Raw genomic sequence first — 17,933 nt, forward strand, 5'->3', positions numbered from 1 at the left:
TTACTTTCACTGCAAATTTGCAACATCGGTGTGTGATTGAAAAGCCTGAAGTACAAGTGCTATATATGGATGATGCCAGTGTCTGGAAAATGCACTGTGAAACTGCTCTTTATATATTGCAAGTGATTTCTAAACTTCAGACAATGACTGACAGCCTTTGTAAAGCAATATGAAGCAAAATACCTGTGAGGAACAGGAAAGAAGTCTGTGTTGATTAATGTCTGTATTGTTGCTATTGATGCTTTAGCTGCTTGTACAAAACAAATGTGTCAGTTGGCTTTGAAATAATTCGTACAGTTGAATAAAGGATGCTGGTGCCTAATCCATTTCATACTAATTGGTCCATGCCATACAGTCAGGACCTGATCCAAAGCCAAGTGAAGTCAGTAGGGTCTTTCCATTCACTTCAATAGGTTTTGGGTCAGAGCCTCTTTGTTTAAGTGCAGTAAGCCTACCACGCAGAATGCTAAGCACTAGATAGAATAAAGCCAATTTATCACCATTGGTATTTTGAGAAAGAAACAAGTATTGGTGTTCTACATATGGTTAAATAAGTCTTAGTATTAACATGCTAGTGTGCAGGGTAGCTAGAACAACATGAGCATGTCAAAATACTAGTGGTAGCTGCATGGCTATTGGGAAGTAGCACTCATAGGGATTATACTGAGGCTCTTGACACAGTGTGCTAACTAACATGTTGCTGTGCAAACTAGCGTGTCACATGACTTAGTGCAGCAGCAGACTTTCAATGGGAGTAATATCAGAGGGGTAGCCGTGTTAGTCTGGATCTGTAAAAAGCAACAAAGTGTCCTGTGGCACTTCATAGACTAACAGATGTATTGGAGCCTAAGCTTTCGTGGGCATGTGTCTGACGCAGTGGGTATTCACCCACGAAAGCTTAGGCTCCAATACATATGTTAGTGTATAAGGTGTCACAGGACTCTTTGTTGCTTTTTACTTGCATAGGCACTCTTGAAAATCCCACTGGGTGCCTAGCTGCATGTTTAGGCATCTAGAGCCAGATTCACAAAGGAATTTAGGCACCCTGCAGTCCAGTAGAATTCACAACTCTGAGTTAGGCACCCAGAATCCCTATACAATGCATGGGGAGAGTTAAGAGCCTAAGAATGAGATTCACAGCAGCTAGCATGCATAGTGGGGAAGCCATCTAAGCTAGCCAATAGGAAATTAGGACAGGTGTCCACTTATAACTTTTAGATCCTTGGTAAGGCATTCAGTCATAGTGTGGGAAGCCCAGGTTCAATTATCTCTTCTGCCTCAGGTAAAGCAGGGATTTAAAATTGGGTGTCCTCACTCTTGGAGAATGCCCTAAAGACTGGGCTATGTGGTATTCTGGGACAGGGCTTTCTCAGTCTCTCCTGATGAACCTATTCCACTGTGTATAAACAGTTAAATAGTCACTGGTGTAGCGGGACTGGAAAATGGGTCTCCTACCTCCCACATGAGGCAGTTAGAGCCTAAGTCCCTTTATGAATCTAGCCTATAAATACCTTTGAAAATCTGGTTTTTAGGAGCCTAAGTCTCATGGAAAGTCATTTTTGAAAATGGGACTTAGGCTTCTACTTTCTTTAGGTGCTTTTGAAAATATTACCTATGTGTCACAGGGCAACTGGCCAGTCTAAGGGGACTGTCTGCAGTGCTACCCCCACAGCTCCCATTATCCATGGTTCCCGGCCAATGGGAGCTGTGGAACCAGTGCTTGGGACAGTGGCAGCCTGAGGGGGAACATGCCGCTGCTTCTAGGACTTCTAATAGAAACCTGCCTGGACCCCCTGGCTAACCCAAGGTGCTGCCTGTGCTACCACTGGCTATACTGCAGTTTTTAGCACACAAACTCGAGTAGAGCTAGTGGGTATCTACGGTTACAGTGTAGACATACCTGAAGAGATCCTTTGGACAAGACTCTCTCAGGAGAGCTCACTGGGGAAAGAGGCCTAGAAGTTATGCTCCTAAAGGGAGGAGATACCTAGGGATAAAGCTATAATTAGCAGGCCACCAGGAAGGCTTGGTCACAGGAAAGGATCTCCCAAACAGTGACAGGAAGGCTAACCTGTCAGGAACTATTAGCTGTCTCAGAGAAGAGCTGCAGTTGGGAGGCCTCCATGAACCCCTGTGTAGACATATGGACTCACCCCTGCAGCACCTCCTACTGGTGACTTCCAGGAATTAGCACGTTCCAGCTCCGGAACACCCTCTGCAGGCCAGTGATCCCCCTGTCCTCTGGCCCCCATGTCCCTCCCAGACCCTGTGCCCTTGTACCAGGGGTGCTGCTCCCTAGCAGTAATCCCCTCAGTCTTAGGGTGTCCCCTCCCTGGGGAACCCCCACCCACTAGTCCCACCCCATATCAGTATAAGGCTACTACCAGTCATCATCTAGCCCTCATGCCCTGGAGCAGACTGAAGTATTAGCCTACTCATCACTGGCAAGGTTGGGTTTGGACCTGCTGCCTTGGCCTACCCCTGGGCTACCCTCTGCAGTTCCCAGTACCCATTGGCCTTATGCTAGGCCGCAGCCTGGGGCTTTCCAGGCTGGAGCACTGGAGCTCCCCAGCTCCTCAGCCTGTCCCCAGCCCTGCTTCAGTCAGGTACTCTGTCTCTAGCTCCCTGTAGCCAGGCCCTTCTCCCTCTACAGGCAGAGGAAGACTGTCTGGGCTCCTGGCTCACAGCCTTTTTATACAGGCCAGCTGTAGCCTGATTGGGGCATGGCTCAGCTGCTGCCACTTCCCAATCAGCCCAGTTTAGCAGCTCCCAGCCACAACCTTCCCCCAGGGCTGTTTTAAACCCTTCAGGGCAGGAGTGGGGTAACCACCCTGCAACACCCTGGCTTGGGGTGGGGGGTGGGATCCTTGAGCAGTGGGCAGGCTTCTGCTTGCCCCCTTCCCAGAACCCAATAGGTACACCCTGGATCTGGGGGAGGATTCTTCCCAGGTAGTGGCAAGAGGCCAGACTCCAGAGGCAGGGACCTGAATTGAGAGAACCTTGATGATGAAGGGCTTGGACAGAGGCAAGTAGTGATCTCAGGTGGGATAGATTTATGGTGAGTGACTCTGTCTCCCAGGTAAAATGCTGGGATGAAGGTTTTGCTTAAACTTTGTTGACCTTTTCTGTTAATAGATGACACCCTCCAAAAGGGCAATCTTTGATACCTAAAGGCCTGTTCGGGCTTGTCTGTGCCCCAGGTAAAGAGAAGGGAAATCAAAGCATGACTCACCTATGGTACCATGTCTGACCACAAGGACAGGTGCTGGGTACACTATGACAGAAGGTACTAAGAGTGAGACCCATGAGACACCCTTCCACCAAGAGAGGATGAAGACACAGAAATGAGCCTATACTGTCCTCTAATGTGAGCTGGCTAACCTCTGAGTTTGGCTGACAGAGAAATAGTTGCCCCAGGCTTGGCAGGGAGCATTGTGGCTATAACACTGACAAGACAGGGCTGGCTGACATGGATGTTGCAAGTGATGGTAATATATGGCCCAGACAGTTAAGTGCACAGACTGTGGATAGGAGGGACACATAAGATGGGTCTGCCCCTGGAGGAACTATAAGGATTGCTGGGTGATGCTTAAGGTTGCAACTAGGGGGAAGATTTTAACTATTAAAGGCATAGGGCCTCAGAGTTCCAGGGCCAGTGTGGCAGCCTAAGCTGATTAAAGGACAGAAGGGACATTAGCTAGGGCAAAATTAAAGGGATACCTTGGAAATCATCTGTTTTGACTGTGGGGGAAAAAAGGAATATTAGAAAGTGCTTCCACATGAGAAGTTTGGACTTTGGACCAAAGGGGTGTCACTACAGGGAAGGAAGTAGGCATCTTTTGTACTGGTCCACCAAGGGTACCCCATAAGAGATGCTCTGGAGTGTAAAAGTTCCATAGGCAGAGGGCAGCCCTGCATTTCAGATCTACCTGCCATTTGCTGAAGATACCCAGAATATAGCCCCCAGCCTCAGAACATGAGAACGTGTTGAGTTTGATAACCTGAAAAAGCCTCATAGGAAAATGCCCTGTCAGTTGCTTGTGAGGGCTGCTGGTTTCCGAGTTTGACAGAACCAGGTCTCAGACAGAACTTGAGAGCATCCCTAGGAAATACTATCATGCAATGAGATCTTTAAGGGTGGGGCTCAACAGCTGCACAATTTTCAGACCTGTGTTGGACTTGGACAAGCAAACAAATACAGCACTTGGAGTCTGGACAGAGAGAGCTAGTCACTAAGACGGTCAAAACCACTGTGTTGTGGTTAAGATTAGGGAGTTGCTTAACAGTCTAGAAAAGAAAAATGGCATTCTTTTGGGCAAAGTTTGAGTTAACCTCAGTGAAACCCAACACTTAAAAACAAAGTTCCAGGGTTTCTGTGACTATGAATGAAACAGCCCAATGGTAGGGGAGATTCATTGGGGGTAAAGGGTCAGAATGTTAGGTCTTACCCAAAAAGAATAGTAGAATCATAGAAATGTAGGGATGGACCTCGGGAAGTCATCAATTCCAGCCCCCTGTGCTGAGGCAGGATCAAATAAACTTAGATCATCGCTGACATGTGTTTGTCCAACTTGTTTTGAAAAGCTTCCAGTGATGCAGACTCCACAACCTCCCTTGGCAGCCTATTCCAGAGCTTAACTACCCTTATAATTACAAAATTTTTCCTAATATCTAACCTAAAAGTCCTTGCTGCAGATTAAGTCCATTACTTTTTGTCCTACCTTCAATAGACATGAGAACAATTGATCACCTTCCTGTTTATAACAGCCCTTAACATATTGGAAGATTGTTATCAGGTCCCTCCTCAGATTTCTTTTCTCCATGCCCACTTTATGTGAACTTTCCTCCTAGGTCAGGTTGTCCAAACATTTTATCATTTTTGTTGCTCTTCTCCACAGTCTTTCCAGTTTGTCCACATCTTTCCTAAATTATGGTACCCAGAATTGAACTCAGTAACCTGGCTGGGGCCTCACTAGTGTCAAGTAGAGTGGGACAATTACATGTCCTACATACAACACTCCTGTTAATACACCTCAGAATCATTTCAGTCTTTTTTGCACCTGCATCACATTGCAGATGCATATTCAATTTGTGATCCACTATAACCTCAGATCTTTTTCAGCAGTATTACTCCCTAAACAGTTAACCACCATTTTGTAGTTGTGCATTTGATTTTTCCTTTCTAAGTGAAGTACTTTGCACTTATCTTTACTGAATTTAATCCTGTTGAATTTAGACCATTTCTCCAATTTGTCAAGGTCATTTTGAATTCTAATCCTGTTCTTCAAAGTGCTTGTAACCCCTCCCAGCTTGGTATCATTTGCCAACTTTATAAGCATACTCTCTACTCCATTAAACAAGTCATTAATGAAAATAGTGAATAGTACCAGACTCAGGACTGACCCTGCAGGACCCCACTAGAGACACCCTCCCAATCTGACAGCACACCATTGACAACTAACTACTCTTTGAGTACGGGCCTTCAACCGCATCCACCTGATAGTAATTTCATGTAGATCACATTTGTCTAGTTTGCTTATAAGAATGTCATGTGGAACTGTGTCAAAAGCCTTGCTAAAATCAGGCTATATAACATCTACTGCTTCCCTACTATCCACTAGGTCAGTAATCCTGTCAAAGAAGGAAATTAAGTTGGTTTGGCATGATTTTGACAACTCCATGATGACTATTTCTTGTAACATTATTATCCTCCAGGTGCTTATAAATCTATTGTTTAATAAATTACTCCAGTATCTTTCCAGGTATTCAAGTTAGGCTGACTGGTCTATAATTCCCTGGGTCCTCCTTGTTCCCCTTTTTAAAGATAAATACTATCTCCAGTCTTCTGGGACCTCTTCCATCCTCCAGAAGTTTTCAAAGATAATTGCTAATGGCTCTGAGATTGCTTCAGCTAGCTGCATGACTAAAGGATGTGAATGAATGGTGTGCTAATGCCTATGGCTAAGGAGCATTTGTCTTGAAAAAAAGCTGGAGAGGGAACAGAAAAGAAAATAAATCTGCAGGTTGGTCCAGTAATTGCAATCTTCGGGGTTAAGTTGCAGGTGATGGCATGAGCATTCCTTTGCTATGCTAGAGGTGAGGATCACATAGCTAGGAGGGCAGATGGATTCAGCTTCCAAGAAATACCAGGTGGCTAGCCATTTGTAAGCCAAGGTAGGTGAGGAATTATCCAAAAGACAAGTAATCCTAGAACTCAGATTAAAGATAATGAGCAAGCCATACAGCTCATGAATGAAGTACTCCACAAAGCCTGCCAGGATATGGGTGGCTCAGCCAGACATCTAGAAGAATATTTTTTGGGACTGATAAGCCTGCAATGCCAATTAGAAGAGAGTGACCAGGAGAGCTTGGAACTCAGAGGAGAAGAGGTGCAGATCTGGGAACAGATTAAGGTGCTAGAGAAATTAAAAAAGGCTTCTCTGGTGAGGATAGAGACATGTGACAAGGGGACTACTATCTGTGGTACGATAGAGAACACAATGGTAACTCCTCAGGAGGCTGGGGTCTACACAAGCAACTGTAGTGATGACTCTGGTGCCTGGGAGGACTTTTTAAGGGGAGGAGCTGATAGTCCAGCAAAGGCACAAATGTCAACAGGCACAAATACGAACGGTGTATTCAAGCAACAGAAACTTCTATGGAGATGCAGCCAGCTCACTCAATAATAAGATGGCAAGAGTAGAAGATCAGGTTATCTCTGCTGAGAATATCACAGCCAAAAGAAGATCACAGCCAAAATACTCATGCAACTAAATGCCTTATGGGCACAAAGAGCAGAAGCCTTTCACTAGCTGGAAGAAACGCTCTCCTCAAGGGACTGAATTTTGGCATAGACCATAAAATGGGAGCAGGAATTGGCCCAAGTGAGAATAAAAGAAGCAAAGGCAGAATGATCTAGGGAAGCTTTATGAGGAAATCATTTGGTAGTATCAGATCATCAGTACCCAAGAAGGCAGTACTGGGAAGAAGACTGAGTAGTCGGGACGGCCTTAGTGAAAATACACTTGTTGAGGCAGTTCTTCAACTCTCTGAGAGGGAAATCCACTACGTTAGCAGAATAGAAACATCTGACCAAAGAGAAACTGAAATGGAAAAGGTAGAAGCTGAGTTCCACTCTCGAGCTGGAGGGGCAGAGATGGCTGTGCAGAGCCTTACCAACCTGAGATGGCTGAAAATCCTGCCCTAATGGAAAAATCTAACTCACAAGTGCTGAACCATCAAGGACATTTCCTAATGGGCAACATCATACATAGTGATGTGGCTACAGGAAGATCAGAAGTAGGTTCTCATATTTTCTTTATTGAGGATGAGAGGCAATAAACTGAGTGGTTGTGATTGGAAATGTTAACAAGAAAATAATATAGGTAAAAGGTTACCTTGACTAAGCAGGGAGTGTATCTGAGTGTATTCTGGAAGATGGCTCCCAAAGGGTCTGTGAGGCAATTTTATGCCAGTTTGCCAGCGAGAAAGTCTGGTGTTTTTGGTCACCTCTAGGATGGCCAGTAGGCTTAACTTTCACCGCATACACATTGTCCTGAATATAATATGCTGAAAAATGGGAGACATTATGGTCTTCATATGGCTCATATAGTGCTCCGAGAAGCCTAATTTGTAGTTTTCTGGTATTTCACCAGGGAAATAGAGACATGGTCAGGTGTCTAGCAGAATTCCTTCAGGCTGATAAACAGGATGTGTCGTCTGTGAAGTACGATAAAGGAAAGTAGCTAGAAGCACAGTCCAGTGTAAATGCCCAGTTAAGCAAGTAGGGATAGTGATAACAGTCCAAGAGTGCATTACAGATGTGTCTGCAGGATAAAAATGCCAGGCCAAATACATGGTGTGTGACTCGTATTGGCATAGATTGCTTGCTGATCTCTGATGGGACAACCTGGTGGGTTGTGGGTTGAACACAAGCAGCTACAGTATTCTAATGCAAAGTACATATATATGACAAGTGGTGAGTGAGAACAGAATCGAACACAGAAGGGCACATGGTGCAATTAATACTACGTCAGCTACAAAATGCTGGTGGCCGTGATAAAATAGAAATGGAAAGTAAATTAACCATTTGGCAGAGCAGAGAGGCCTGCCATCTCACCTTCAGCAATACTGAAGCTGGTAATGGTACCTTAGCACTTCCCAAGGAGGTGACAAAACCCAACTAGAAGGGCTACAACGTCTGAATTGCACCCATTGGTGCCATCGCATAGAGGTAAAGATGCTGCTCAGTTACATGATTTGCTTGAACTCCTGTTAAGGAATCTGACCTGAAGGGAGTTTTGAACAGGCCAGGGCCTGTTGGCTCTTCTGGAAGATGAACCAGAGGGAGTTCATCTGACAGGAAGACATGTGTCCAAAATGTGGTTATTGATGGACTGTCAATAAATGAAGAGAAAGATATTTACATTCAAAGGGATAGAAAATGTATCAATAAATCTTTGAGCAACTATAATACCCCCCCCCAAAACCCAGCTTCAAATGTATACATGCTGTGCGACATTTCTTTTGTGCTTTAATTTGCATTAGTTTTCATTTGTGAACCTAGCAGAGCTTGCTAAGCCTGACTTTTTTAAAAGAATTTGCCTGAGGAAGATCAGTGAATAAAATCTCTTTACTAGACAAGATTAATGTACAGGATCCAATGTACAAAGTTTTTATTAACGGATTTGGATACAAAGGTTTTGACCTGATCTGTGGCATTAGGCAGGGCTTCCCTTTCTCTTCCTCATTATTTGCTCTAACTACAAAATATTTGGCTCAAAAAATTTACCCCAGTAAGCATTAATGATAAAAAGTTTGGGGAGATAAATACTGCATTATCTTATTGCTAGCAGCCCCATAGGGCCCCTTCCCAATATATGTATCACCAGCAGTGCAAGTAGGGCAGTCCGGTTTGGTACTCTGTACCAGCAAGACTGCTGGGCTGCCCCACACCAGCTGTACCACACCCAACCCTTCAATGCAGGGTCTCCTCCATGTGTACAGCAGCCCTGCTGGAGGACAGGGCTGGGGGCAAGATTGGGGACAGTACAGCCACACCGGAGGAGCTGCTAGTGTGGGGCTGCCCGGTAGCCACATGTTCTGCTCCTTTCCCTGCTGCGGTTTCCAGGAGACCCCTGTGGTTCAAGAAGCAGAATGCCAGCAGCTCCTCTGGTGGCTGTATTGACCCAATCCATCCCCCAGCATGGCTTCTGCTGTACAGATGGAGCTGGAGAAGACATTGCTCCATGGAAGGGCAAGGGGCGGGCTCTCCCAGGAACCACAGCAGGGAAAGGAGCAGAATGTATGGCCACCAGGCAGCCCCACACCAGCAGCTCCTCCGGTGTGGCTGTACCGCCCCCATCCCCGCCCCTAGCTCTGTCCTCCAACAGGGCTGTTGTACAGATGGAGGAGACCCTGTGTGGAAGGGCTGAGGTGGTACAGCCGTGCTGGAGGAGGACAGAGGACCCTTTCCCAAGATAAAGGGGTGGATCATGGGGAGGGGACGGGGAAAGCATAGAGGCACTGGGCTGGGGGTGGGGAAGGGAGGAGTCACATGGAGGGTCACATGAGGAGGTCATGTGCCCCCCATTAGCTGCTGGCTTCCCCCCTCTCCCACTGTACCCATAAGAAATGGATTCCACTTGCACCACTGTGTGTCACTGGAGTCTCTTGGGGAATTTTGGGGAATCAAAATTAATTACAGTAAGATAAAGGTTCTGCTATATGGGCTTATCAAGGATCATTGGAAGTCCTTCAAACCAGTTTCCCATTCTTTTGGGCTTCCACCTCTGGCAAGTGCCAGTAGCAGATTATTGACCCTCTTGAAGTAAATGGAGAGAGGGAAAGGAGGAATCATGCACCTAAGGCATGGCTCTGTCCCTGTACTTCTAGAATCATGCCCTTACATCCTGACTCTCATACAGGAGATAGTGTAGAAACATTATCAGTCCCTATATAATTAAATGAATGCTTAACTGTTCTAAACTGCAGTATATTATAAAACAATTACATTTTCTTTGCATTAAATGGTAAATTGCATTCAGCTTCCTTTGTCATCTGTGTACTTCAGTTTTAAGCAATTAGAATGAATATATTGCAGCTGCGGTATCTCAGAAAATTGCAAGATGCTCTGCTGTGATTTTGGACCATCTAGTAATGTCACAGTCATAACTCCTGAACAGTTGAACACTAGAATTAGAGAGATGTGAGCATATGAGACTTTATAATCCTAACTACAACCAGTATCTGTCCATGTAATAGGTATGAAATGAATGCTCTATTTTTCAGATTGTACTTTTAACTCATTTAATTTAACTACACACTGCAAGCTATTTAATTTTAGATTGTGGATTACTTTTCTTACATTCGCAATTCATCTTTCTAATTCTAAATAAAGGTTTGTGAATGGTAATGGTAGTGATTTTGTGTGAGCTTTGATTTTTTTTCACCTCAGGACACTTTCTGAATCAAATAATACAAAATTCTTTGTTCCTTAAGATCAGTTACTAGGGGGATTCATCAGTCCTTTATTTTATTTTGTTTCATTTCATTTAAGAAGTTAAAAGATAATCCTGCTGGAAATTTTTAAACTAAAAATCTTGGGCATATCTAATTGTTTGTGCAAAACAGAAACCAAAACCTGACATTCTAGTATTAAACTTTTATTTCTAAATACAAATTACTCTTGTTTTCAGGGGAAAGTGGTAAGATAAATGCACTCAAAACTCTTTTTTAACCTAAAGATTTAGGGCCAGGTGTCAAGAAGATGTAAATTGAAATTTCAGTAGAGCTACATTAGTTTACATCAGGTAAAGATCTGGCCCTTAAGCTTAAGGGCCAGATAATCATTTATATCCTTTAAACCACTCGTATAGCACTCTTAAGGGGCCTTAAAGTCCATGGAAATTATTTTTGTGCATTTTAAAGCCTCTTTACCATGCCAGAGTGGTTTAAAGAGGCCTTCATGTAAATGAGAGTTGGGCTCAACATTTTTACCAATGTAAACACACTGAATTGGTACATGGGTGGTGTGGAATATTTTCTCCCTTTGAAGCCTGACTGTGCCAAATTCATGTGAGGGCATCTCCATTGAATCAATGACTTTTGCCAATGTGTTTGGTGACTAGAGAGGGGCTGATAGCCACCAGCATGAGGTGCACTGATGCACAGGCATGGGAACTGACTTTGAATTATTTGATGACATAGAGGAATGGGGGGCGGGGCAGAGGATGGGGAGAAAGGGAAAGTAGTGAGCTGAAACAACCACCAGAGATAAAAAAGAATTTTTTTACTAAGTGAATCACCTACATGGGTATAGCTGGAAATATGACAGCATCACCTCCCACCCCTAACTACATATACAGGTGCTACTTAGTTAAGTGGGAGAAGGTGAAAGAACTCACTCTGGAATAGGCACTCTGAAAAGAGAATGTCAAATAATAATTTGAAAAAATCTCAGAGAAGGCATATCTCATGACAGGATAAGAGCTATTTGACTTCAGGCAGCAGCATGTCATGTATGGCAACCATAAAAGTGTAGCTGTTTATGGGTGTGTGTGGCATAAAGACATACATGCCAAGCTTCAGGGTTTTTTGCATGACACATGGATTTATGCAGAGTGCAGTTGTTTACTGTTGATAAACTAGAACGTTTGATGTCTGCTCTGAAATTATAATTCAAAACAGCTAGAGAAATGAATATTATAATAGAGTCATACAGTCTGAGCAAATCCCCTTGGTCTGTGTTGCTTGTGAGGTAAGGAAATCCGTTGTCTCCACTGCAGTATCTCCCATCTCTGTCTGTGGACCTTCTGGATCTGTTTCTGTGCTGCTGAACACCATTTTAAGGGAAAGGGGAGGCCTCCAGGTCATATTGCTGCCTGGAAAAGGTGGCTGTGAAGATGGCTCAGAGCTAGGGAACTGAGAGGCTGCATGGAGGCATAAACCCTCATGCAGTCAAGCCTGGTCTCCTATGTATTTAGATGAATGTATGGGCCTTGAGGACTGAACCTCTTGTTTCTCTGTGGAGGGTATGGAGTAAATTCCATCATCCAAAAGGAAGAATTCAGAAGACCCACATGGGATTTCTCTCCTCTCCTCTTCACTCCCTTTCTCATGGATTTTTCCACAGGCATGGCTGATTGGTTCAATATAAATTAGAAATTGAGAAGACCTGTAATATAATTGAGTCTAATTCTGCGTCACTGTAAAATAGTTCCCTATAGCATATGCTCTAGCAATTTGTCCAGGAAGTGTCAAATGTTGCAAATAATAGGGATTCTGTATTCCCCTAATTTAGGGGGATCTCAGGATGTGGCAGATATGAAAGGAGAGTCAATGAAAGAAAACAGAGATGAGATTAATAAGGAGTGAGAAGAGCACTGTCTAGAGAGCACGCATTGCCTAAGTTCTCTGCTAAATTTGAATAAAATAAAATTTGGCTTGAAGCACAGCCAACTACTTAATTTTTGGTCCTGTGTAAAAAAAACTATCATTTTTTTTTTCATTTTTTGCCTCCCCCTAAACTTGATTACTGGGTACTAGATGGAATTGGAAATGCTGAAAGATTTTGAGAGGTTATTCTTGCATAATCCCTGGGCTGTTGAGAAACAGCAAATAGGCTTAATACAAATAAATAAATAAATAAATAAATAAATAAACTTCTGAACTCTTCAAGGCTCATCTAAACTAAAATCTGAAACATTTTGAGGTTAATCCAATACTTGTTATTGCCAATGTTACAAGTCTGTTTTGTGTCTTATCTCATCCCACTGACTGAGCACATGCCACTTGCTATCCGGACCCTGCCATATTGCTGAACTGATGCCTGTGGATTCTTATTCTCTGCTACTTATCCATCCAATGTTGCAGTCAATAAGTAATGTAATTTCCGGAGAAAATAATCCCTGCTAATTCCTGGTTGCTTGACAGAAAAACACTGAATAACAGAACAGTGAATAACAAATCTATCTGCTTTTCCTGTAGATTGACTGTGGGTTTTGTCTGGGTAACTGTTACAGTAGGTGGTAGATAGCAAATGGAGCTGACAGTTCAGTCTCTGAGTCTCTCTTGTCATATGGCACTTTTTGTGTTTCTTCACTTCCACTTTGTTTGTTAAAATCAAATATTTATTGAATTTTTAAGAAGAATCAACTTACAATATAATGTAAGAAGGGATTTCTCTGACAAGAAAGCAAGTAAATCTTTCCAGAAAGTTCAGGAGGATTTTAATATTAATACAGATCAAATATGGAAATTATATGGAGCTCAACAATTGTTTTACTGAGCAAGGAAGGTCAGTGGAGGCTGTCCTATGATTCGTCCTTGTTAGGATGACCTGCTGATATTGATAGCATAGAAACATGTTCTTTCTCTTGTTTAAATCCCTTCCTGTCCTGCTTTTCCTGATAGACAGGGAAAGAATGGCAACAATGTTTTATACCTATGGCTCTTTCAACAGACTTCCTATGCCTCCTATCTCTGCTCCAATGAACCCCTAGGGAACTCCTTCTCTATTTTAGTATTAATCACTACCATCTTTTTGTTCTGTATTTGTACTGCAGCTTGTATAATAGACTCCTGATTCATGGCTAGGCAAATTAATGATATAATAATAATAACCTTATTAAGCAGATTGTATTATTTATTTTTGTAATGTTGTCCACAGTTTATAGTGTTGTAATGTTACTCCCCAAAATATTAAAGTTATTTCCCCCCTGGAAAGCCAGCAAAGTGAAAGAAATTTGCAGCCTGAAATTTTTTGATAAATGTTGAACCAGACAAGATGAAAATATCAAGTACAGACACATTTTCAAAACACTATAATTGTAAAACTCCCTTTCTGATTTTAACAGAGAAGCCTATGGAAAATGTCAAGGGTCTCTCTTTAAGGACAGTGTTGAAAAACTGGGTTTATAATGGGTGGCTGGTTTCAGTCTTAAAAATAGAGTAGCTACCACTGCTTCTTTACGTTATCATACATCATTTTTCACCACTTCAGATAAGCCTGTTGCATCTGATAGTACTGAGCATTACTCTGTGTACGTGTGGGAAACAGGGTCCATCACAGTTATGTATCTAAAATCCACCCAGTCGACCATATGGTACTTAGACAACATTTTATATATCAAATATAACAAGACAGAGTACTAATGAAAATGTGTTGGCATACACAGTATTGAGATTTAGAATTAAATTATAGAATTAAGTATTAAGTCCTTTGGTAACAATGGCCCCAGACCTGCCCGGGCAACCTGGGCACATGCATGGAACTCTACATCGACAAAGTTAATAGGGTTGTGTACAAATGTTGAGGTCCGTATTAGCACAATTCTTTGCTGGATCAGAACCTCTGTTTCTATAAGTGATGCTTTGTGAATATAGCTTAATGTAAATACATTGGATGGAATTTTCAAACTTGCCTAAGTGATTTAGGCATTAGCCCATATTCGGTTGAAAGTTAACAGGGCTTGTGCTCATAAATCTCTTAGGCACTTTTGAAAACCTGATATTATGATTTATTACTATTAACATCTGGAAACATACTTAAACTTTCAGTTTAGGGCTACTCTACATGGGGACACATGAAAATTAATCTGAATTAACAAAAGGTGTGAATGTAAAGTGGATTAATTCAGTTTAAAACCACTTTAATTCTGAAAGAGAATGTACACACAGGGATTTAATGCAATTTAACCAATCCACTTTAATGCACACTTTGCTCTCTTTTAGCTTGGAATAAATTGATATTTTCAATTCAGCAGTCTACAAGAATAAATTCTCTATGAATTTTATCTCTTGTTAAAGAAACTCTTTGATGTTAAAGAAACATTTGTACATTTTTATAAAAAGTACATCCAATATTTGGAGAAAATAGTTTTATGAACTTAATTTATTCCAGACAATTTCAGGATAGGTCACTTGAAAAATTAAGAACCTGACTTTAAGCCCTCTGAAGTTAATAGAAAGACTCCCATTGACTTCCATGAGCTTTGGATCAGGCCCCAGTTACAGTTCTCCATATAAGACACAGTGACACAAAAAATACCATGAGTTTTTATTTGTCTAAGAAGCAGCTTGTGAGTCACTCAGGGAATGTCTACACTACGGCTATGGTAGTGCAGGCGGAAGGGTTTTTTTCCATCAGTGAAGATAATCCATCTCTCCAAGAGGTGGTAGCTAGGTTGACAGAAGAAACCTTTCATTGACCTAGCTGTGTCAACAAGGGGGGTTAGAGCAACTTAACTACTGTCCTCCAGGTGTGAAATTTTTCACAGCTCTGAGTGATGTAGCTAGGGGCTAGCAACCTTTCAAAGAAGAAGAGCCTTTTTTTTGGTTTTTGTCTTTGACTAAAATATTTCGAGAGCCGCATCACACACAAAGCTACTTGAAAGTTGGAATTAATCAACTAATAACTGAACATATTAAAGTTGTTACTACTCACCAATACTTTTTTGATTGAAGGTATTTATCTGATCTATTATATTTCTGACTAAACTTTTTCAAAGTGTTGGACATTGGAACATACCAGTAAAGACAGAGCACATCCGCATCCTTTTCATAAGAAATTCCAAGAGTTTTATTGGTAAACAAGAGTTGCCTTGGTAATGATCTGTTTGAATTTGAATATAAAGGAGGAGGCTGGTGCAGACGTTTTGGGTGCACGAGGGGTTGCTGGGTCTGGGAGGAACTTTGGGTGCAGAAGGGGGGTCTGACCTGGGGCAGGGGATTTGGGAAATGGAAGACAGAAGTTGCTGACTGCTGGCCCATCTCTGCACGCCCCTGATGTGGGGGGGATCAGCTCCGCACACGGCCCCACCCCCAGCACTGTCCTCACAGCTCCCATTGGCCGGGAACTAATGGGCTGGTGCTTGTGGGCGCAGGCAGTGGACGGAGACCCACTGCCCCCTCCTCCTACGGGGTGTGCAGAGATGTGCCAGCAGCCAGCTGCTTCCAGGAGCGGCATGGGGCCAGGGCAGGCAGGCAGCCTGCTGCACTGCTGGCTGGGAGCCACCTGTGATAAGCACCTCCTGGCCAAAGCCTGAAGCTCGCACCTCCTCAAAAAATGGCTGCCTGGAAGGGGACAGCCAAAGATCCGCAAGGGGGCAGCCAAAGAGCTGCAAGGTGCATGAGGCTCTGGAGCCACAGGTTGCCGAAACCTGAGCTAGGCCAATCTAATTTTAAAGTGTAGACCAAGGATAAACAATCAATTGCTATTCAACAATGTATCAATCTCCAAAGAGAAAAAAATGTCCTCTTGAATGTATTGTATATCTGTGCAGACAAGATTATTAAAGTGCATACTTTAGAGACAAGAGAACTTACCACACAGAGTCCAAGTCTATAGAGAAATATGGAACCATTATAAAAACAAAGTTATTGAAGTATGCCAGGATGAGAAATTATTGATATATGCTAAGCACATGAATCTATAAAATGGTAGAAAAATTGTATTATATATTCTGTTTGTGAAATAATATGTGGTGGTGACACTGAGCCAGAAAGGGTTAATCAACTTGTAGGCTAAATGACCCAAATTCAACCTTTAAAGACATATTAGAAAAGTATATAAATGGTAATTAGGGCCATTCTTTATGCATAGCTAACAAGGCCATGTTAGATGGACAAGAGCTTTGAAATGCTAACCTTTATTGTTAGAGAATTAGAGGTAAATACGAATTGTATTTATATGTGATAATCTATACCTTGTTAGATATTAACCATGTAACCAAATTAGTGTGTGAGTGCTAATTCACTTTTGTGTCCTACTTACATTATATTATGGGTGTGGATGGTTCAGATAACCTTAAGATAAAAAATGTAAGATATTGCAGGAAATATTACTTATATTGTCTTCAGTTTTAATTGTCTGTGCCGTAATCGAATGCCTTGATAGTTTGAGTGGATAATTGCCATATGTTAATTAATACTGCTAGTTTACCTGTGTAAACACAGGAAATAGGAGGTTTTACCTCAAAGCTGTAAGGCATTACCTATCCCGCATTCAAGGGATGCGTATTGTGTTATCATGCTGTCAAGAGGCTATAGTAGCCTGCCAGAGACCTATAAAAGAACTCTAGGACCTGGTCCTATCATCTCAGAGCTTGGTCAGGGGAAGCTTAAGTCACAAGACTGCGGTCTCCAGCTCCATTTTGGATTAGCCTACTAATTCTCATGGAAGAATTTGACCAAACTCTATATATGGACTGCCTATTGAACTATAACCTGATGAACTGATTCAGGAAAGAAGTTTTTGCAACTCAGGAGGTCATCATCTCTACTATGAAACTGACCTACTGTGAAATGCATTCATAGCTGTATGTATAATCACAATACTTTCTGTTTTTTCTTTTTTAATAAATCTTAGTTTAGTTAATAAGAATTGGCTGTAAGCCTATATTTAGGTAAGATCTGAACTATTCATTGACCTGGTGGGTAATGTGTCCGATCTCTTGGGATCAGTAGAACTTTATATATGATGAACAAGATTTTCAGTAATGCTCATCATATTTGACTTGACTGGGTTGCTTTAAGGGACCTGTATTTTTTGCTTCTGAATAATCAATATGGTATCGTAGAAGCTGTTTTCTTGCTGTCTTGGTGAACCTAAGTATTAGAATAACCACTGGTTTTGGGGATTGTCTGCCTCATTCTTTGCAGTTTTTGCCCTGATTGAGCAATCTCAGTGTGGTTCCCCAGGCACCAACGGTCACAGTTGTCATGTACTGAAGGATTATAATAATGCAAACACAGTAGGAAGCAGAGTTAAGGTAATGCTTCCAACTTTTACTTTGGCACTTTCTGTCTTTTGTTTGTAGTCTCTGGCATATAACTAATACTCTGTGAGATGCAAATATCTCCAAATAATGTCAGGAATACAGTTTTTCCTGCTTGGTTTTATTTTATAGATAGGTTTCTCAAAGGCTCATGTA

The sequence above is a fragment of the Chelonoidis abingdonii genome, chromosome 3, assembly GCF_003597395.2.
Source record: "Chelonoidis abingdonii isolate Lonesome George chromosome 3, CheloAbing_2.0, whole genome shotgun sequence".
Classification (NCBI taxonomy): domain Eukaryota; kingdom Metazoa; phylum Chordata; order Testudines; family Testudinidae; genus Chelonoidis; species Chelonoidis abingdonii.